This window comes from Girardinichthys multiradiatus, chromosome 2 (genome assembly GCF_021462225.1).
Source record: "Girardinichthys multiradiatus isolate DD_20200921_A chromosome 2, DD_fGirMul_XY1, whole genome shotgun sequence".
NCBI lineage: Eukaryota > Metazoa > Chordata > Actinopteri > Cyprinodontiformes > Goodeidae > Girardinichthys > Girardinichthys multiradiatus.
Window position 1 is genome coordinate 47,623,178 of NC_061795.1, and position 14,315 is coordinate 47,637,492.

Sequence of the window (14,315 nt, forward strand, 5' to 3'; positions counted from 1 at the left end):
AAAACAATCCAGAAAAAAGCAACACAATAGCGTTTCCCACAATGGGCTTCTGAGTCTGGGAAATTAGAGAGTACAATGATGCACACAGTGCACAATGGCCTAACAAATTGCTCATTTGTGTTTGAAAATACATCTCTTTTTGAGCGCTTCTGTCAGAGGAGCCACACAGTGACAGATTATGTGTAGCTGTCATACGCTGAGCAAGTTTGAGTTCAAACCAAATGTAACATCGGTTCTTTTTTTTTACATTTTCTTTTAGCAGCTTCAGACATGGTGGTGAGTGTCACTGCTTCAATGTGGAGAGCTGGAATCAACAGGGTTACAACAAACTGCTCCGCAGCTTCATTTTTCAAAAACATCACTGGGTTTTTCATAGAAAGTGTTAAAATCCAGCAAATCTAACACTCGGTCATATTTGTAGATAGCTGAAAGTGACATAAAAATTATATTCAAGATTATTTTAATCATTGATTAAGAACTGCATATAGCACAAAAAATTATTCAAAAGCTAAAAGGGATGACCTGATTTGAGAGATCCACTACTGAGGTACTCAGATGAGTTTGGACAATTATTCACTTTCATATTAGAATAGAATAGAAAACAAATGCTCCTTTGTACACCTAGGATGCAGTCACTGAAGTCACAGAAGGAGATCTCCAGTTTTGCAACACCTTCATGCATGGGTGGGAGACATTGTCCACCATTTGCAATGGGTCAATGGGGCATCCTAGGGGAGATCTGGTTTTTCTGATGTTATGATTCTGGCACGTCTGCTCTACCCTGTCTCCCTGGCTGCAATCAGCAGATGAGATGCACCTGGTGGTTGCTGCGGTGTAGTGCAATCTGTGGAATGCCAAGCACCTGTGTGGACCAGATTTTTGAAAGCCATTGTGTAAGTAGATATCCAGCGTTCCTTCCTGTCTGATCATTGTTCTGGACCTTTCCTTGCCTTTTGGATTTATGCCTCTGCCTGCTCCCTGTCGGACTATTTGGATTTTGGTTGTCGACCTTGTTTCCTACATCTGGTTTATGCCTCTGCCTGCCCCTTGCCTGACGCCTCTTGTTCCGATCGTTGACCCTGTTTCTGTCCTTGGATTATTGAGCCAGCCTAGCCCTCGGATTATTCAGCCTGGAGTCACTTCTTACCTGTGCTGTGGAGATCACCGCCTGCCGCCCACTGAGGTTTCCCCTCTGGGTTTCAAGTTCCACTCAAGACAAAAGCAGGTTAGTGACTTCTCTGATCCCTGCAAAATCTGGAGAGACTACTAGTCACTAATCCCTCTTTCTGCCTCAGTGATTCCTGGAAGCTGTGAGGAGTGTTACCTGTGTGACGTTTTCCTGTGGCTGAATAAACCTTTTAAACTTTCAGTACTGTGTCTGGCTGAATCTTGGGTCCGCCTTTTTCTGATTCATAGCATCTGATGAGCTTACCTAACCGCTTCCTCTCAGCTGTACATAAGCTGTTGCTCCAACATACTACACCGTAGAAGATGGCCAATGCCACCACAGATTTAAAAAATGGTCTTCAGGAGCATCCCCTGTACTCCAAAATCTCTGTCTCCTGAGCAGGTTGAGTCTGCTCTGACCCGTTCTGTAAAGATCATCACTGTTGTGAGTCCAGTTTAGTCAAAAATATAAAAAGGTTGATACTATAACTGCTGGCTGTTCTTGGTGATCTTTGCTTTCTGTTTTACACAAAAATACTTTTCTTTTGGGTTTAAAACATTTTCATCTAATTCATGTAAGTGTTGCAGTTGTGTCCCTAATGTTGATGGTGTCACGTATTGGTGCCTATACACGTTGTTCATTAAAGTTTGTGACTTTTGTTCCAAAAGCTGTTGGGATCAAAATTGATCCATCCATTTTCTATACCTGATTTAAACTCAAAGGGTCACAGAGAAACACAACCATGTACACAATCACCCCAATGGGCAATTTGGAGAGTCCAGTCAACCTCCAGAATAAGTGGAGAGAACAAACTCCACAGAGAAAGTTCCCAGTCAGGATTTGAACTCAGGACCAACCATGCAGCCCCATCATTACTCCAACCAGGGTTATGGTGGTAATAGAGCAGGCATGACTGTCTTGCTGTCATGTATTTTTGGAAAATCTCAAACATGCACCAATATCTGGAAGTTCCTCCTCTCAGTCACTCAGGTGTATTATAATTTGAGCATTTAAGAGTTGAAACTGATACATAACTTTATTTTTCTCCCTGTCTAATACTACATAAGCCTCAGTGTTTTAGGTCAGTTAGGATTACCAAAGTCATTTGTTTTCTAAATGCCAAAATAATAGGTTATTTTCTAGAGAGGTTTTTATAACTTTCAAAGTGAAAAGCTGACAAACACTTGGGTTAGCTGTTTTTAACAACTTGGGAAAGATGATAACGAGATTCTGGTAGGTTAATTTGCCACATCTGTAGTTAAAAAGATACAACCCTGTGGATGTATTTTGAGGCAAAACTTCAAAAACACTGCTGTCATATGTGACATTATGGGTAACAATTAGCTGAAAAATTATTCTGGGATTTGGCAAATAGAAATAATTTTTGTGATTTTAACTGACTTAAAACAGCAAAAGATGTATCTGGCTCAGCGTCAGACAATGATAAAACTAAAGTTATGTATCTTTTGTATTTGCATATAATTATCTGGTTTCCACTGTAAAATCAATTCTGTTTCTCTATTCTTTAACTGGAATTAATTTTCTTGACTACACAGAAATGCTCTTCATTCAGGCTTAACAACTATTTTAAATGAATTCATGTAAGTGTTCCAGCTGTATAACCAGAAATTTGATGGTGTCTGGTGGGAATACCCAAAATACTTCAATACACAGAAATGTTTTGTGCTTATTATTTATGTTTCTGTTTTAATGTTACTATCAGCTGTGGATGTTGATGTTATGTTAAGGAACAGGATTTCCCACCAGACTGAAAATGTTCCTTCATTAAATGTTATAAAAGATCTTTGGAAGAATACCTAAATGCTTATCTGTAATTGGTTTTATTAGATACTATGTTGCATTATATATAAAACAAAATGTGTATTGATATTTAGGTACATTTTCGAAACATTTTATTTTTATTGGATAGATATTAGTAATTTATGGATATATGGATATATATATATCCATAAATATATATATTTATGGATATATCAAGCAAGTCTTTTTATGTCTTGGTATTACTGATATTATTATTATTGTATTAACTATTGTATTAATTGGGTGGAGGTTATATCTAAGCTGTTTAAGCTTTCTGTCTCTCGGCTTGCAATGCTCTGTTCTTATTGTCTTTTTGCGCATTTTATTGTGGCGTAACGGCAGAGCGCAAAACATGCGGACCGGTTGCCAGTTCATCACATGGACAACGTGGAGACACACACGACAAACAACCTTGTAATCACCCAGGCAAAACCCATGGACGCACAGGGAGAAAATGAAAACCGCAGACAGAAAGACAACCGCACATTCATGCAGCCATTTGCCAGTGAAGATGGATTAAAACTGATGTTTCCAATTCATGTTTGTTCATATGGATTATTTGTTAGTAAAATCTTTTCATGTGTTTTCTAAATCCACTTTGGTTGCATTTAAGTTAAAACTTTGCTTTAAACTAAACTTTAAATGTCTCCTTAGAGTGAAGAACTTCAAATTATCGTCACAGAAAACTTTAGGAAAGTTACCAAACTGAACCTAAGTATAACTTATCCCTCCGCTGTTCCAAATGAGTAGTTGAATAAATCTCTGAATACGTCTGTAATCCACCTGTTACTGTTCCACCCATCTGCTGTTTAGAGACTGCTGCTGATAACAGAGCCAGCTGAGAGTCTGTTTATGTTATTTTTACCTGGAGTCACCTCATGATTTGACTCTAACGGCTGATCTATACAAATCTAAATGAATAAATCACATAGTATGCTGCTATGGATTAAAATGTATAGGGCATTTAAAAATCAATATATAAGTCAATATCCTGGGAGCTTCGAATTCTGAAAATCATTTGGTTCCCCTTTTTATTGTAATTTCGAGGAGATAAAGTGAGTATTATTTTTCTTGAACAGTAGAAGTAAAGAGGAGGAGGGGGGTGGGGGGCTGGTTGAGTGGGTGGGTTGTTAGGTGAGGGAAGGGGTGACGTCAGGTCCCATCACGCTGAAAGACCTCCTATTGGTCCAGCAGGGGCTTTTAAAAGGTGCAGGCAGCAGCAGACCAGAGGCTTGATCTCTGCACTCCGGACGCGCCGCGGCTCTCCTGCGCTCCATTCCGAGCACCCGGAGCACCGGAACGGCGGACCGACAGCACCCAGGTGAGCAAGGAGAATCTGACCGACTGAGAGAGAAAAAGCGTTGAAGTATTTGGGGTTTATTTGCGGGTTAGAAGATCATGTTGGACATCCAACAATACGAACTGTCAGGTTTTAAGCGTTAGATTACTTTATGCTTAACTGTTTCATTTTGCTTTAGATGGAAGTGAGGACGCAGCATGTAACTGACCTGCCTCGTATCCACAGGTAGGTCAACCTGCATGTTCCCAAGTACCTTAATCTTCATTTTAAGGAAGCAAATGTTCAGTTTATAGTCCTAATCAAGCTCCGAATATCCATAAAAAATTGAATTTCAGCTAACTTTCTACTCCCCGTAGAGCCTATTGATCTCAATAAGAAGGCGTCCTAATGAACGGCAATGGCAGCAGTAATTAGAAAAAGAAGCTCTGTATGTCGAGTCTCCTGCAGACAGAGCAGCGTGGTCCCCGCGTCGTTACGGATTGACTTACAGCCTGTCCGGGCTTCCTGGGGTCAAATGACAACCGCTCGATGTTGTCTGAGCCTCTTCTGCTGCAGGCTGGGCCCATAAAAAAGCAGAGAGAAAAGCTGTGTAGCACTTTTTAACAGTTAAAATTGTAAAGCGATGTCTGGAGAAGTGGAGGTGGAGTGTTAGTTTTAAAAAGCTTGACTTTCCCTTTTAATAGATTAGTTTCCGTGTGAGCACTCAGAGCAGCGTTTGCAATTAATTCCCCCGTGCTGTGTGCGATATGAGCGTTCAGGGGAGGTTTCAGCACCGGAGCGGCGGACAGCTCCGCGCATCTGCCCGGCTGCCCCGCGGCAAGGACGCGGAGACGCGTCCTGGCACCGGCTGAATCCTCAATGAAAGCCTGCAGGACAGGAGCGCACACACAGCTGGGATGTTGCTCCTCTGTCTCTCAAAGCTTCAGCAGAGCAGTGCACGCTGAAAACATGAAAGGTGTGAAGATGCATCATGCTTATTATTCGTTTGTGTTCCGGGTGATTGGTCTGTCTCCTTCTGGAAGGGGTCTGGGGTGGCAAAATGGGAGCTGGACCGCAGCCAGGATGTCATATTTACATATCCTCCCTACCTCCTCCTCTTCTTCAATACATACACCCACATGTACATGCACCAAATGGTGTGACACAGCACATACAATCTGTAGCCATGAGAGAAATTCAGTGCTAACAGGTGTTCAAACAGGCCGCTCAGTACATTCTTCCAATTATTGCAATTAGATGCTGCCTGGTTACCACTCCATAATGGGCAACTGCTGCTGTGGAGGAGAGTGTATGCATGTCTTTATGTGTGTGTGCAAAGAGAAAGGGAGGATGACACAGACAGACAGAAATAGAGAGAAAACAGCAGGAATGCGCATGAAAGAGTGGGTGCATTTGATGTCGCGATTGTTACTCTCTGTGGAGGATGGGGAGGAAAAAGCAAAGCAGCCTGAATTATATACTACTGAGTGAACGCCCTCTGCATGCATAACTAATCCTCTTTTTTTTCTAACCCTGAGTCATTATCAGCTTTACCAGATTGTCTAAAAACTGGAGGCAACGGTTTGATTTTTTTAAAAAACATAAGGAAGTAAAAAGTGTACAGTGGTGATCAGTGTGGATTTTAGACCAACTGGTTGTGTAAATGTTTAACTGCACGGAATAGTGATTAGAGCAGTCCAATATATTGAATCAACATTTCAGTGTCTGTGTGCAGTATCACAAAGCCAAAGGGCTCATTGGATGTAATATTTGTCAGGCAACTGCATTTGAAGCACCAGGCATTCACACTTTTCACGAAAAGAATATATGTGGCCAGTTGGATGGACTTTCACTGCTTCTAATGCTAAATCCTGATACAGACTTTAGTGAATGATTTGGAGACATGGTGATGATGGAAAAAGGAGAGTTAATCACAAAATCTTTTCAAAAATATTGCAACTGCATGTTTTCTAAAATGGTGCAGCCCTGATGGAAATGTAAAGCAACAGCACATCTGCCCTGATTTATTCTCATTATTGTCCACAGTAATAGTCAGGAAAATGTGTACATCTGAACAGGCTGGAGCCTCAAGTGGTGTCTCTTTATCTTCAAATTAGAATTGCACCAATCAAGAGATTAAATGTTCATTCAGTGTATTAAAAGTAAAAGCTTCCACTATTTTTGTTCTATAAACATTCTTTGATACACCTTAGTGACATAATTGAGGATATTCTTGTAATTTCTCCATTTTTTAAAACAACTACCTCTGTAATACCCACTCCCTAAAACTGGAAATCAGTACTGCCCAGCCTGATCGGTTTATCCAGACTTTAAATAACACATGCAACCCTCAACTAAACCAGATTAAATCACTTTCTTTTAGATTTTTGCATTAAAACATGAGAAAACCCCAGCTGCAGGTCTTTCTAAGGTGAGAATGGCTCCAGATGTGTTGTGTTTCAGAAACAAATTCTAAGGCTACAGTTATTTGAGGGCTAAATAGAGGAATGACAAGAGGCACAAGAGTCTGATCTGTGTGGTATTTCATCACGAGCTATGAGGGGACATCTTGATTTGATGAGTGATTGAGCTGTCATATTGTAGAGCAAGCAGAGGGCAATCACAGAGGCCACAGTCTTATCAGGCCAAGGAGGAGAAAGAAAGATAACAGGGTGCCATAAAGCAAGACAGCGCAGGGGGGTGTCGGTGCAGGTGAGAGTAAATGTGTGTCATATTAAGCAGCGAGATGTTTGTGGCAGCTGTCAGCCTTGTTTGAACAGCAATCACAATCAGCAGAGACAGCAGCCAAGCGTGTGTTTGTGACAGCGTTGGTGGGAGACTCTCTCCGTCCTGCACCTTCTGCTCCTCCACTCCTTCCTCCTTCTGTTCTCCTCTAACCTCCCCCTCGCTGCATGTCCTCCTCCTTCTCCTCCTCTTCCCTCCTGTTGCTTCCCTTTCTCCAGCTGAAGTGACTGGCATTGCATCAGTTCCACCACAGTTGAGGCCGGATTGATTCTCCACTGTCTGGAGTCAACTTATTACAGCTTCAGATCTTTTTCAGTCTGACTTCAAAAAGCCTCCTTGTGAAGCTATAAAAACAAGGTGTCCCTGTTCTTCTGCCTTGGCCTTGAAAATATTTTTCTTCAATTCTACCTGGAAAGAAAGAAACATTCGGAACACTGCTGCAGGGCAAACTGGAATTAGATTGACACATATTTACTTACACTTCACTAGTTTTCTGTGTGGAAATTGGGTAGCTTCAGCTGCAAAACAGAAGACACAAAAAACGTCTTTTAAATGAATTTAAATTGGAGCAATTATGGTGAAAAACATTTTTACTGTGATTAAATACATTTTTGGTCACTTTCTAAAGAAAATACGTAAATGAGATTATCAGAAGTAATGCTGGTGTAGAAAATATTTATTACTTATGCAGAGATACAGTATTTTGTGTAACACATCTGCAGCTTTTTGCAATTATTTTACTTCTTTTCTATGCATCTCTGCTTAACATCACACTACTGTGTTTTACATTTAGGTATCAGGCAATTCATACATTTTCAATGAGACAGAAAAAACTCTGGCTTTAAAAGATAGCAGCTGATACTAACAATACAAGACATTTTTGAAATGTGTGAAAGCATAAAAAAACCCTGAGGTGCATTCTTTTTTTTGCACCTGGTTGTAGCTCACGTTCGTAGTATTGGCACTTCCTCTCATCCAGCTTCATTTATCCGTTGTTATTTCCTCTCCCCTCATCCACTTAGGGAGAAAGCTAAATCCATTGTTTGATGTGGCCTTTTCATTTGCTTGAGGGAAGTAGACGGAAACAGACGAAAGGAGAGGAGCTGGTTGAGGAAAAGAGACAAAAAGAAAAATGATCAGGATGAATGAAAAAAGCAAAAGTCTTAAAGAAATGATCATGTCTGATTTTGTAAAGCTGCTTAAACACAATCTAAAAACATGTTAAAGATTTGTTTTATTCTTTAATTAGATTAGTTTTGCTTTAAAGAAGATTCTTTTAGGGATTTTCATTTGCTCTGAAAGCAGCTAAGATCGATTTGCATATTTCTCTCAGTTGTTTGTCTCTTTCTGAATTTATTACAAGTATATATCACTTATTTTCTAAATTAAGTATGTAAACCTTGAACTAGCATTGCTGTAAAACAAAACAATAAAGTAAGTCAGTATCTAAATGACTTGTACAGGAAAGGCCTTGGTTAGAAACCATACAAATAATGAGTTAGATGTAAAGCATCGAATGTTCCAGTTTTAATCACTAAGTAACATCCAGAAAACAGTAAGATTTGTCAATTCCCAACTCAAAATAGATTTTTAAAACCTTACATACAATATATTTGATTGAACCCTCTAAAGCAAACCAGCTCCTTAGAGGGAGACTATTTGTACTCAGTTAAGTTTTTATGCTGCACAGACACAGAGATGTTTAGAATTCAACTGTTTGAAAAAGAAGAACATTGGGGTCTTTTTGTTTTGTCTTAACCATAAATATAAAGGTAATTTCACTCAGAAGAAAGAGCCTGCAGAAGGACTCAAACACTTTTGAAACGCCTACATTTAAATTATAATCACCTTAAAAATGGTGTAAACTGACTCTGCAGCTATTTTCATAATGATTTAGGAAAGCAGTGTGCTACATAAGCAGTATTCAATCCATATATTTAATTTAATGAGCCAAAAATAAAGAAGTATGACGGTTAAACTTAAACGCCTAGCTTGAGGATTGAAGTCATCTAACATTAATCTGACAAAAAATGTGTGACTACATATTTTTTGTTGTACAATCCTGTTTTTTGTCTGCTTAGCTGTGATGACTAGTACTGCTAAGCTGTATTAATGTAATCATCATAATTAGCATTTTAGCACTTCTGAATATTGTTCAAGACCACATAAAAAATATCAGTATAAAGTTCATATCTTGCCGGTAACTTTGTTACTATCACCATATTAGTCCATTGCAAGTGTCCATTTGTTAAGTATTTTCCATTATAGCTGACATTATAGTGTTTGTCATAAAAAAATATTTATAATAATTTGTTTTCTTTGTTTAGGAGACCATATTCACAGATTTGCAATCAGTTCTCTCAATTAGGAAAACTGGGAAACGGTTACATAATTTCATTGTTAATTGTTTACATAAATGACATGCAATCAGGGTCAGGACAAGTAAAATACTAGCAATGATAACAGAAAATCAATTAGTCCACTTGACTGTTCAATAAATTTGTTTTCTGTATGATTTCAAAATTTGTATGGTCAAAATTGCTGAATTTACACATTGCCGATTCAAATACATGGGAGAAAGTCAAGGTGAGTCAGTGAATAGCTGTGCCTCACCACAGATGGCGCTGTGTCACACTCTGATGCAGGCAGTTGGAGCATGCCCATCGCTTTCACTCTCCACAGTCTGTTTAATATATTTAATGAATGTGTGTGACATATTTAATCTTTATAATCGACCATAAATACGCAGTGAAAATGAACAGAGTGAGGCAAAAGCACCGCGTCACACTGATATGGGGCAGTGCTGAGCCTAATAGACACAGACAGCTAACAGCACATCGTTACGGACTCTTCAGCTACGCAGAGGGCGGCGGTGTTTTCACTGAAAGTCCTGTAGCTGCACACATTCATTTAAATCTAAAATGGAAAGATGCTTCTCAAAACTGGAAAAGGTTTGTGTAACTGGAATTTCAGTTGAAACAGAAGGTTTTAGAGAGAGGAAGACCAATTTCCAGGTACCATGTCAGTTTACCTAATTGCCAGTTTGTAGCCCCATTTCATATCCACGTGTTGCCACGTGGATATGAAATGGGGCTACAATATAATTGTATCTACTTAAATCAATATAACTGATTTAAGTAGATACTGTAAATAACCATAAAACTGGGCACTTCTCAGGTATAATTAAATGGTTACTTTTATTCATTTGTACTGATTTTGTTTGTGATTTTGTCTCTTTCCACTGATTGTGGTCCTGATCCCAGTTTGAACCAATGGTTTTAATATATGTTAATCAAACCAACATAGCCCTGAGGGACTTCTTCGGTTTTCTTTGTCAGAAGTTATTGTCCAGTTTGGTCGATGACTCGTTGTGAGTAAAATTAGATTGTGGTGTATTGTGAACTTCTCTGCTGTTGGGTTTGTGGTTTTACAGTGGCTTAGGTGGTTAATTTGAAGATATTGAGCATAGCATTAAGAATTTATCAAATCCATACAAAAGGTCAAGCTAAACTTAGCAAACTACTTAAACATCCTGATGAACAGTTTTACCAAAACCAAGAGAATCGACTGCAAACTCGTGTCTATGTTTTTTCAAACCAAAGGCACAAATTTTAAGGCCTTTATTTTGACTTTTCACCTTGCCTCCAAGCATGCTATATATCATATATATATCATAAAGAATTGCAGAAAAAAACATTAATTTTCTCTAAAACATTTAAAACTCAGTCAGTCAGTTTGACCTTTTTTTTTCAAAATATCTTGTCACCCTTGTTGAATAATCTTTTTTGAAGAAATGCCAGATACTTCTGTGTCTTCATTTATTAGAACATCTGGGATCCATAATAAAATGAAGCAGATATGTGAAGCCTTACACTCAACAGCTTCATAAGTTTCTCACAATAGTGATACACAACTTAAATCTACACTTTCACATAGTTTGACTTAAATCCTATGCATCACAGCGTTTTCAGGTTATATACTCAGCTAAAAGATGAATACAGTAAATAAATTCTGGACTGACAGATGGTCTGACGTCCCACTTGTGGCAACAGGAAAAGAAACAGCAGTGACAACGGCGAATGGTGCAAAAATGAGACCTGAGAAACTGAACAGACTAACGAGCTGAAGTCTGTTTGCATTTTATCTTGTCGGAGCGACTGCCTGATGAGCTCAAACTGTGCGGGACTGATTTCTGCTCATACAGATCGACCCAGATGGCCCTTTCCTGACCCCATGACTAGACTATGGTTTTTCTCATGGTCCTCTATATGTGAACCCCTGGTGCTAATGCACTCCTTTTTCTCCTGCATTGAGAAAGATGTGATGCAAACGTCTTAAAAAGGAGCAAAAGAGGCACTGCTGTACTGCTCCTCATTACATGCAGGTTGTGAGTCATGATTGGCTCGTGGAAGAAAAGACATGGCTGTGTGTTCACAGACAAAGTATAACATCTGTATTGTCAGGCTGCCTCGTCTGTGCAGCGATAAGAAAGGATTTATTTCAATAGCGCTCACAAAGTCCTGTCAACATTAAGAAAAACACAGATTAACACAAATAAAGGATTAACTTTTAGTGCGGGGACTAGATATGCTTCATTTGCACAGCTAATTTGATCTATTATTATGTTGTATATCCCTTAAATAAAACTAAATAGAAAAACTGTTTTTTATAGTTAAGAGAGAGAAACATAGTAACTCACATTCGTCTTTACTGAAAATCCTAAATTTAAAATAGTTTGTAGAATGTCACTGAATTATTCTGAGAATAACCAGACTAGTGAAAATATAATTAACTTCTTCATATATCAAGAGACTGCAAACCATTTATTTATGATTTAATTATTGAAGAGAGGCCTGTATGCTGCATCTCTGTACATGAAATTAACCCAGTACAAACAACAGAGACATAATTTCCATTTCAGTGCTTCAGACCTGCTCAGTGCACCTGAAGCACAAACGCAGAGAGCAGCTCTTACAGTACTGGATGTCTTAATTGGTTACCATTCACATCACTGTGTCAGAGAGGAGTTTAAAAGAGAAAGCTCACAGAGCAGCACGCATCATTGTTTGTGTTTGATTGCATTTCAATGCTCACATTTCTATCCCGCTTTAGAAAATGTAACAGCTCCCACGATTTTGTATTTCTGCAATCAGACTCGTTCCTCTATTTTTGTGTGAATGACTGCTGCACGTTTCTCTCCAAGGTCGACGCACAGTTTTTGAGTGAGAGGCAAAACGCTTCCTCGTCCACCTGCACACTGTGAGTAACTGTCAGCAAGTCGGCCATCTGCTGCCTCGTTTTTCTTCTCCACACATTGCTTTGTGAAGTGCTAGAAGTCAGCCTACGTGTGTGTTTATTTTTTTTCTGAATGTGAGACCTTCCACTGCACGCTTCTTAAAGTGTGAAGTCTGCTACGAGTCTGTATGCAGGTGTGAAGCCTGGCATGCCCCAAATGCTTCATCAGACGTATGACTTCAGCTGGTTAGTGTGATTTTCCTCCTTTTTATTGTTTGCTGTCTCTAAAGCACATGTGTGTGCGTCCAACTCCTTCAAGCATGATGTGTGTGTTTCCTGAGTTTGTGCATGTGCCTGTATACGTGTGTTTATAATCCAAGGCCATTCAATAGCACCACATGGATCCATCCCATATCCTGGTCGCCATGGTTACCGAGGCCACTTATCACAGAGGGTCCAGGCAGATCAAACAGGTGTGCATCTCTGCTCAACAACTGTTGCTAGGAACCTTTGTTGCGCAAAACACACAGGTGCTTGTCGCCACCGGTGAAAACCAGCAGGAGCGCAAAAACATTGTCTTGACGTCCCAGTCTGAACTGGTGTGTGTGTTTGTGAGTGTGGTTTTCTACACGGCACCTTTGTCAGAAACAGTTTGGCTTCTTCTGAGAGAATATTTTTTATCATGTCATTTTATGGGTCATCACTTCATCACGTTACTACTTCAGGTTATGTTATTGGTAAAAGGGTCAAAAGACTTTAATATGGCCAGCATTAAAATCAAGTCTCAGACATTAATCTTTATTTTTGTTCTTTTAAAATTACCCCAAATTGTTTTCAAATGTGTTTATTTTATGAAAAATGTTTTCCTGGGCAGACAAACCACTGTGCTGCACATGTTCTATATGACTTAAACATTTGCAGTGTTAATCATACTTTCTAAACAAACAATTAATAAAAAAAACTGTAAAAACAAATATACCAATGTATTTTGTTTAGTGTCACCAGCAGTTCACAACCAGCAGAGAAAATAGCAAAAGCATTTTTCTTTAAAAATATTTTATTGCCTGTATTCCAGTCTTAATGCATTCTGATGTCTTATTCTATATTTGATAATATCCTCATTCTTTCTTAACAAGCATAAAGCAACCATCTGTGGCAACTGATGAGTTACCAATTTCCTGAAGGAGTATGAAAATAAACGTGTAATTATATAGTAACAAATCAAGCTAAAACACACAAGCAAAATCTAGAAGCAAATAGTGCAAAGCTAGCTACATCCCAGGGGCATTTTTCAAAGCACTGAATAAATCATCTACCTCTTATTAACTGTTTATCACTGCATAAACCGTTCACATCACACATAGACCAATATGTATAGAATAATTTCACACACACTGGTGCTTTCAAGCCTTTATTTTTATTATTTATTATGTTTTTCTGTCCATAGCTAATAGAAACAACATATTTAAGAAATGTAGGCTCACCTGTTTAAAGGTTGTTATTTTCTGAAGTCACTTTTAATCTGACAAACGAGCCTCATAACCACATATTCTAATTTATTGAAAATGATTATGCATGGGCATACTGTGGCCCTTTTGTTTATATACAAGGATACTGTGGAAAGGATGATATAATGGTCCTGTCCCAATACTCGCACCTCCACCCTTGTGTCCCTGAATTGTGCGTTCCCGTTGATGGGTTCGAGGGTGTAGTGCCCCAATTCTCCAGAGTGGTCCTTAGCCCCGCCCCCTTTGTGCCTTCGATCCACACGGCAAAGTCCGCTTAGATGCGCGCTTCGCCAAAGTGTATTACCCTCAATTTACTGCTGCTGCTGACATTTTGAGCAAAAACCAATCACAAACATGTAACCAGCCATCAAATCAGAATAATAAGAACTGCATAAACTTTAGACAGCAAGACGAGGATATATATTTTTTTACTGGTTTTCCAGGCTCAACATTGTAAGATGCCACTGGCTTCGGGGTGATACTGGGCAGTCAGTAGGCCATAACATTGAAATTACCTTTAAACAAACACTGGCGCCACGGCGAGAGTTTGGTGTATAAG

General features: G+C 39.1%; 1 long non-coding RNA gene across 2 annotated transcripts in view; it reads left to right on the plus strand.

The window, feature by feature from the left end:
- Positions 1–4,174: 4,174 nt before the first annotated feature.
- LOC124879841 overlaps positions 4,175–14,315 on the plus strand; it is a 29,311-nt gene continuing 19,170 nt past the window's right edge. Inside the window, exons 1-3 of one of the 2 annotated variants that reach the window (XR_007041134.1) lie at positions 4,175–4,310; positions 4,468–4,514; positions 12,217–12,272. This is a non-coding gene — a long non-coding RNA (uncharacterized LOC124879841). Of the gene's footprint in view, positions 4,311–4,467; positions 4,515–12,216; positions 13,726–14,315 lie in introns of those variants that run through there. The other variant, XR_007041133.1, reaches the window with a different exon arrangement.